The 8,627-nt window shown below is 48.6% G+C and overlaps 1 long non-coding RNA gene across 1 annotated transcript; it reads right to left on the bottom strand.

Annotated features, from left to right (window-relative positions):
• Positions 1 to 1,509: 1,509 nt before the first annotated feature.
• On the bottom strand, positions 1,510 to 7,698 carry LOC135180017 (uncharacterized). The gene is made up of 2 exons (XR_010304245.1): positions 7,625 to 7,698; positions 1,510 to 1,698 (listed from the first exon to the last, which is right to left on the bottom strand). It is a non-coding gene; the product is annotated as an uncharacterized LOC135180017 (long non-coding RNA).
• Between the last annotated feature and the right edge of the window lie 929 nt (positions 7,699 to 8,627).

The following is an 8,627-nucleotide window of genomic DNA, read 5'->3' on the forward strand; positions in this document are numbered from 1 at the left end:
GGCTATTGTCTGCAGTCTTGCTTTAAACTCATCAGTGTTTCATCCCCATCACTGCAGGATCCTCAGCCTGCTGCGTGGACCTGAGGTATTTGCGTGGGGAAGGCTTGGGTGGCAGGAATGCAACATATCTGGGTTACATTACCTCCAACCCCTAATTACAGTAAGAGACTTCCAAGTCAGCCGCCCATGACTAAACGGGCGTGGAGCAGCATCCTCTTGCCAGCGAGTCGGCTGGGCTCCCAGGGGGCTGGCCTGCGGCCGGGACAAAGGGAGTGGTAACTGCCAGGTGGTGGGCGGCTGCCTGACACATCTTGGGCAGTTCGTGTCCACTTCATCCCAGCTCTCCTCTTGTCACACCACAGCATGCAGAGGCTCTTCAGCCAAGTCCAGCAAGGACCTGCCACCAGCAGAGGCAGGGAGGCTCCTGGCTTGGCCCCAGGCTATGAGCTGGCAGGCAGTGCAGCCCTGTTTGCCGGGGTTCCATGCACACGGGCACAGCCCAGCTGTGTCTTTAGCCTACCCAGAGCTGGCATATATCCTGCTCGTCTATGCAAAGTCACTTTCTGGTTGAAGATACTTTTCCACTTCCTCAAGTAGCACAGTGGACAACTATCCCATCTCAGCCTGCTGCAGTGGGCAGTGAAAAAAATGAGGGTTTTTTTTCTGGCTTACATTATCCTCCTGTACAGGCTTAACCCTCCAGGGGGAGTGACCTTGAACCTGATCCTAGGTGGTCTTGACCCCTCCCCAGGGATGAGTCTGAACACTACCAGATGATGGTTATCCTCCTCCCCCTTACTGTCTAAAGATCCATAAAAGCAGGGGGACTTCCTGATCTCTCTCTCTGCACTCCCTGCTTACCAGCATCACCATCCTGTTCCTCTTTGTTTTACCACATGCCCATCACCCACGAGGCAGACAAACCAATTACCACCAAAAAATCTGCTTGTACTTATGCATTTTGTATTTTGTTTTTTTTCCCCCCTTCCCTATACCTTTCTAACTTCCCCACCTCAGATACCTTTTTAATTCATTGTTAAACTTCTCCTCTTTTTAACTTCCAAATCAGAGTGAGATTATTTATTTGGGTGTGTTTACCTTTTCCTCTCTCTACATCTAATCCCTTTCTTTTGGGGAAGAAGGAAGAAGAGGGAAGGGCACTCTAAAAAATTTGTTATTGGTTCTATCAAATATATTTGAGTCTCTGGGAATTTAAATTAGAGCCGAGACACCTCCAAAGTGAAGGAGACTGAGCCAGGCTGTGCTGGCAAAGCAGGCGTCATGACCTCCAGCTCGCTGCCTGCGTGGCTGTGCTGGGTGTGAAGCATACCTGACGGCTGATGGCATTAACAATCCTTATCTGCAGGAGTGGGGAGAGGCAGGATAACTCAGAAGTGGCTTTAATGGGTGAACATAAATATAAGGGGAGCCCCACAATCATACAATTATCTATCTAACCCGTCCGTCTGTCGTACACACGCTTTATTGATTACACACTCACGCACAACATATATCTGCAACATGTATATATATATTTGCAAAACACTTAACAAATCATCCATGGGCTGGAAGATTTATCCTGCTTGTCATGACTGCTCAGGCTGCCATTTCCATGGCAGCTATTCTTTTCCACGCTGCCTAACTTTCCTCAGCGTGGCGCTTCTACGCTGGTGTTTAAACGCTCTGCTTCAGCAAAGTCTGAAAGGGAAAACGTAAAGAAATTTGGTTCAACCACTTCTAGGTTCAGTAAAAATGAAAAATTACTTTCTCCACGTTTTTGTGTTAATAACAGACTCCTCTGCCTAGCCTGATGGATGATGAGACCATTTACCTGGGAAGTATTTCCAGTTAGAATCATAGAATCAACCAGGTTGGAAGAGACCTCCAAGATCATCCAGTCCAGTTTCTCAGCAAAACAAAGCAAGAAACTCCTGTAACTCTCCCTGTTTCTCGTTGCCTCAAGGGGAAGAGGGGGGGAAAGACTATTTCCCTCCCAAGGAAGGGGGGGGGTAAAACCAGTATACAGAAGGAAAAATAGAAAGAAAACTTTGTGTTAGAGCCTGTCAGCACTATTTGTAAACATTCTCTAAGCTTGAAACTTTTTCCTTCCTTCAATAACAGAAAATGTGGTGAGAGATTTTGTCTTGCTTAGTGAGAAGAGCTGAGCTGCTTCACTGTACATGGAGATGCCATTGCTCTGCTAACTCAGATCTGCTGAGAGGTGCTGCCAAACAGGAGAGTTGTGAGGGGACAGTGACACTTCCCCAGGCCACTCCCTGCCAAGTAGGACCTCATGGCAGGATTCAGCTGCTCCCCTAGTTACATGCATCAAGAAACAAAGAGGATTTTTTGTCCCCTTCCTCTCCCTTTAGCACAAACAAGCCACAAAACAAAGGCCCTAAACTGAAATGTTGAGGTGGCACAGGTTTAAAAGGTTAGGTTATATATAAAATTAAAGAAACACTGATTTGGATGGTGCATTTCCTCTGTGTAACCAATACCAACAGACATGTGTGGAAGTAGGGGTGCTATTGAAGGCAAACAGCAGCTGTGGGGTGCTGCTCTCTGCTCTGCCTTGTCCCAGAGCTCAGAGGGACAGCCTGGCTGGATCAGACAGCTTCCAACACAAAAAGTGTAAATAGGAAAGCACTACAGGTGTGCTTGTGGCCAAGATAACATTGTGCCAGAGCTTTGGCTCTTGCATTTCTTGGCTTAAAGTTTGCGAGTTAATTGTGTGGGTCTAATGGCTCTATTGACATAGCATTTGGCAGGGTAAAGCAGAGAAGGAAAGGGAAGAGGAGGAGTGGGAAAGGAGGAAGAGGAAGGAAGTAGGAAATAGGGCTCTAGAGGTTAGAGTAATCAGGCTTTATTACAAAAGGATACAAAATCCACCTTCTGCACATGGAGCCAAGGTTTGGAATGCATTTGAAATCAGTCTTGGCCTAAATGCCCCAAACCCTGGGTGTAGCAGCACACTCAGGAAAACAGGACTCCTCTGATGTGTAACCATGGCCCGCTGTGCTCTGGCAAGCACTTCAGGGCTGGCATCTTTAGTAGTGCCCACTGCAGTGGAAGTGAAGTTCTCTACTGTCAGGGCACTCCTTTAAGACAAATCTTACCTTTCCTTTCCATAATAGTCCCTTACCCTCACCCTCCATTTGCCACAACAGTCTGCTCTTCTGAAGCCACAAGTCAACTATATCAAGAGAATGCCTGCAGGGCAAGAGCAGCTGAACCTAAGTTTGCTAAGGCTGAGAGGATATTTCCAGATGGGATCACTGTGAAGTTGTGTCCTGTGCTTGTACTCCTCCCAGTTCAGCCACGGCCAGCTGCTGTTGGAGACAAGGTGATGAGTTAGATGGAGCTTTGAACTGACCTGACACAGTGGGTCTTATTTCTGCTATGTTATCTGTGACTCCTAGCCCTGTCTGTTCAGGCATGCTACAACACACAGGTTGCCTGACCAGTGCTTTTAAAATTGCATTGGAAAGCTGTGAAATGCCCTAAGCTCCTGCCTGAGAAAAACACAACGACAGTACCCTCATGTACCAGCAGGCTGCCTGCGTGGCTGTGCTGCTGGAGACCAGAGTGACCAGACTGACTGGAGGGTTGGACTTCATGCTGGGGTTGCAGATGCTGGAAGCAAGCCTGGGTAACAGGAGGTCTGTGGAGCTTTGAAGGTGATATTGGTGTAGGAAGGTATGTGTGGTGGGTTGAAATTACACTCAAAATAAATCACCAGACTAGTTCAGAAGGTTTGGAAGCAAAATGAAGCTATATTTTACAAGCAAGCTAAAATCTAGAAGTCTAAAATGCAATGAATATGTACAAAATATATATTTACATATATATACAATTCAGAAACAACACAAGGACCCTCTTGAATTGTTCCCTATCCCTCTGCACAAGTCCAGAGGGGGCTACAGGCAGCCTACTTCTTCTCTCCCTTTCCTTTCCCTTCCCTTCCATTCCCTGTACCTCACAGACACAATACACCAGCAGAAGGTCAGGAAAGACCTAAAGGAGTAATGCAGAGCAGAATCACAGAGAGAAAGAGCCAAAAAGGAGAAGCAAAAACCAATAGTTTATGCAGCAGATTTTACCCTAATCAGCAAGCAAATTGAATGATACAGACATAGAATTATTTTTCTTTTGTATCCAATTCCCTATTTTATTTACTTTTTACTATTTTCTACTCAACACCTCTGGAATTTTCCTGTTCTTGTTTATAATTAAGAACTAGGCTAGGGTGTTAGTTCTAAACCACCGCAGTATGTGAGAGCTGAAGGTGGATCAATAGTGAATTTAGGCTTTCCTGGAGATGGCCAGGTTTTGAAGGGTTGCCCTGATAAGAAAGGTGTTTCTGTAAGAAGAACCAGATCGAATTTTTTTTTTTCCAAAAGATTGGACTTTTCTGGCAAACTTCCTGTGGTGTAAATTAGTCTCAGTTGATATAGACAATGGGATTGAGTGCACCCTCGTCAAGCCTGCAGTTAACACCAAACTGAAGGTTGTGGTCGAGAGGCCAGAGGGACAAGATATCATCCAGATGGACCTGGCCAAGCTAGGGAACTGGGTCCAAGCAAATACCACAAAGTTTGACAAAGACAGGTGCAAGGTCCTGCACCTAGGTAGAGATACTCCTCATTATCAATACAGGCTGGAGGATGACACGATAGAGAAAAACCTTGCAGAAAAGGACCTCAGCATACTGGTGAGTGAAAAGCTGGAGAGGAGCTGGCGACATGCACTTGCACCCCAGAAGGCAGATTGCATCCTGGCTGCAGCAAAAGAAGCATGGGCAGCAAATGGAGAGAGGCAATCCTGCCACTCTGCTCTGGTAAGACCACATCCAGAGTACTGCACCCATCTCTGGAGCCCTCGACACAAGGACATGGAGCAGGTCCGGTGTAGAGCCATAGAAATTATCAAGGGGGCTGGAGCACCTCTCCTATGAAGACAGGCTGAGAAAGTTGGGGTTGTTCAGCCTGAAGAAGAGAAGACTCTGGGGAGACCTTATGGTGGCCTTCCAGTACCTGAAGAGGGCCTACAAGAAATCTGGGAAAGGACTGTTTAGAAGGATATGTGGCAACAGGACAAGGGTCAGTGGCTTTAAACCAGAGAAGGGTAGGTTTAGATTGGACATTAAGGAGTTCTTTACTATGAGGGTGATGGAACACTGGAACAGGTTGGCCAGAGAGGTGGTGGAGGCTTCCATTCCTGAAGACATTCAAGGTCAGGCTTGATGGAGCTCTGAGCAACCTGATCTAATTGAGGATGCTCCTGCTTACTGAATGGGGATTGGACTATATAAAGACCTTTAAAGGTCCCTTCCAACCTAGTGCATTCTATGATTCTGTGATTTAGACCTCCTGATCATCCATTCACCTATCTTTTTGCTTCCCTGCTAACTTGTTCGTGGCTCAGGTTGTGCTTGCCTCGGGGCTCTGCCAGGGCTGTGTCAGTCTCATGGTGAGGCTCCATCAGCCTGTGGGATTTGCTGGAATGCAGCCACTTCTCACACAGACACCAAAGACCCTGTGCCCAAACACTGCAGCTGGGCTGTGGTGACCTTGCAGTTTGGCATGGGTGGATGGGATGGAGTGGCTGCCTGGTCTTGCGGCTGGGTCAGACCGAGATGGTGAGAAGGAGGATTAGAACTGGTCCCACTTGGGCCTCTGCTCCCCTTGTGACATTCTGTGCAGCAGCAGTGAAACCTCAGGGTTAGAGGCTGAAAATCTGGCATTGCCTAGTTATCCCTGACACGAGAGCAGCCAGGGGCTGCGGAGGCTAAGAGTTGCCCTCCCAGTGATACTTCCAAGGTCTTAGCATTCCCTGCTGCACAGGTGCAAGGCCCCTGGGCACACAGGAGCCTGGTGCCGCCACCTCCCCTTCCTGGCTGTGGGATTCAGGTCTGCCCATGAGCCTGCCTCGCCTGCCCCAACGCTGCAGATGTAGGTAATCCCAGGGAGGGAGCTGTGCTTGAACTGCACATGAACCGTAAATCCCCACTCCTAAGGCTGAGGGCAGCTCCCGCTGGCACGCCTGCTGTGACAGCTCAGCCTGGTCCTGAGCACTGCTGCCCAGAGCAGCCATCTCATTTAAATTACTTCATAAAATGGGCCAGGGAATTCTGGCTCCAGCCTTCATCTGAGTAGTAACTACACAATAAAGCAGCCTCACCGGCTGGGAGAGGCCAAATGATCAACATTTCCAAAACACAAAGGATGCTCTTACTGACAGGAGGTCAACTCTTGTAATGTTGTAGCCCTTTTCTGCCCCTTCTAAGGATCCCTCCTGGAAGAAATGGCAGTAGAGGCTACATTTAGCCAGCTGCATGCACAGATGGTTGCAACACTTACGAACATCATCCCCTGGGAATAATTGTATTAAGTCTTCTTTGGATTTTATACTCTTGGGGTTTAAAAAAACAAAACAAAACAAATTCTCTCTTGAATTAATGGTTTAGCACTTCCACGTTTGATTACTGCATTAGGAAAATGGCCAACACCCAACAGGTTTTTGTAGCCACCCGCAAACCCGGGACATGCTCTGCTTCTTTGCAGGCATGAACGTGATGATCTCTGGAGGTGCCTGCCAACCTCTGAAGTTCTGCAATCCTGTGAATAAGAAGGTGTTAGGTTGGACTCGATCTTGAAGGCATTTTCCAACCTGGTTAGTTCTGTGATTCTGTTGAAAAACTTCCCCTCTTTGCTGGGGAAGAACAGGGCACCTTCAGAGCTGGAGAATATGAGGCAGAGGGGAGACCTCACTGCTCTCTACAACTCCCTGAAAGAAGACTGGACTGAGGCAGGGGTTGATCTCTTCTAGTACCAGGTGATAGAATGAGGAAAAAATGGCCTAAAATTATGGCAGGGGAGGTGTAGGTTTGACATAAGGAACAATTTGTTCCCTGCAAGAGTGGTCAGGCATTGGAACAGGCTGCCCAGGGATGTGGTGGAGTCCCCAACCCTGGAGGTGTTCAAGAACTGTAGTATTTTGGGATAAGGTTTAGTGGCCGCCAGTGGTGTTGAGTTGAAGGTTGGGCTTGAAGATCTTCGAGAGCTTTTCCAACCCAACCTGCTGCTGGTGGCTCCCAGCAGCGCAGCTCTGCAGAGGAACAAGTAGCTCAGCTACTTCCAGCATTTGCTGACTGGTTTCAGCCCAGGCTCCCATGTGCTGCTCACCCTGGGCATCAATAAACCTGAAACAGTCAAACCTGAGGTGACAGCAGCTGTACTCCAGCTGAACATCCCAAGGGAAGGAGGCAGCTAGGATACTGGGGCAAGTTCAGAGAAGGGCAACAGAGCTGGTGAAGGGGCTGGGAGACTTCATTTCACTCCAGCCAAAACTTGCTTCTCCAAACACTTCATGACAACACAAAGCTGCTCCCCCAGGAGCTTCCTGTTCAGCCAAGTCCTTCAGCTCATCAGAAGTGAGCAGAAAGAAGCAGCTAAACAGAGAGGAGCTCAGCCTAAGGAAGAAAGCCCAACCAGCACCTGTGAGTGAGGTCAGTGACATCAGAGTAAGCAGCAAGCCTAGCCCTGCCTGACTGGGGGGCCACCAGGCCCCCCAGCCTTTAGATCCCACTCCCATTCACCCAGGGTGCACCATGGGCACTCACCAGTGATGCCAGGAGGAGGATCCCTCTGCCCACTTGGGCAAGCTTGGGGCTTCTGCCTCTCCTGGGGCCGATTATAAAGGGGAGTGGGCAGGGAGGGCTAATTGGTGACACCTGGGGTGGGAGGAGACTCCAACAGCACCCAGCTGCTCTGGGTTTGGGGGATAAAAGGGGGCTGCTGTGTGGGGCAGGAAAGGCTCAGAGTGGGTGGGAGAGGGGAGGTGGTGCTGGAAGGAGGGAGATGGAGAGAAAGGAAGGGGACAGCCTCTACAGCTGCACTTCTCCTACTCGCTTCTCAGCCGTTGCTGGAAGCAGCAGAAAGAAACCAGGCAGCTGTGTGTCCACAGCCCACCTAAGGAAACTCCTATCGTGCATCACTGGCATGAGGATTCATGGCAGGCAGGGAAGCATATGCAGACCCCATTTCTGCAGATTCTCCTCCACAATGAGTACAAAAGAAAAGGTGTAGCTTGAGCTCTGTGGTAAAGGGTTGGACTTGATGATCTATGAGGGCTCTTCCAGCCTTGATGATGCTGTGATACTGTGACATCACACAGAACTGTGGCTTCTTAATGAAAAGATGGAAAGTACCTAATTGAGGCTGAGATGCTGACTTGTCAGAAAGGGCATTTGAACCCTGTTAGACCAGTATGCCCACACGGGTTACACTCTGTACTCACCAGCCAACAGAGGAGCTCTCCTTTGTGTGGACAAAAGCCACTGAACAGTTTTCAGCCTCACGGGCAGCACACAGGAGAATTAATGTTTATTCTCTTTGGCTTGCAAATTTTACATCACCTGTTGCATTTCCACACACTTCTTTCTTAGGGGAGAAAAGAAAAGAAAGCAACCAACAAGAGAAACCAATGAACCATGGCAGAGCACTCTGCTACACACACACTTCACACCCGCTTTGGTAGAAGGCAGGGAAGGGCCAGGGTGGGTAAAAGGATGAATGAAGGCAACACCACACAGTTCAGCTAAGGAATGTGCTGAGAGACTAGAG

Source organism: Pogoniulus pusillus, chromosome 12, assembly GCF_015220805.1.
Source record: "Pogoniulus pusillus isolate bPogPus1 chromosome 12, bPogPus1.pri, whole genome shotgun sequence".
In the NCBI taxonomy this organism is placed as follows: Eukaryota; Metazoa; Chordata; class Aves; order Piciformes; family Lybiidae; genus Pogoniulus; species Pogoniulus pusillus.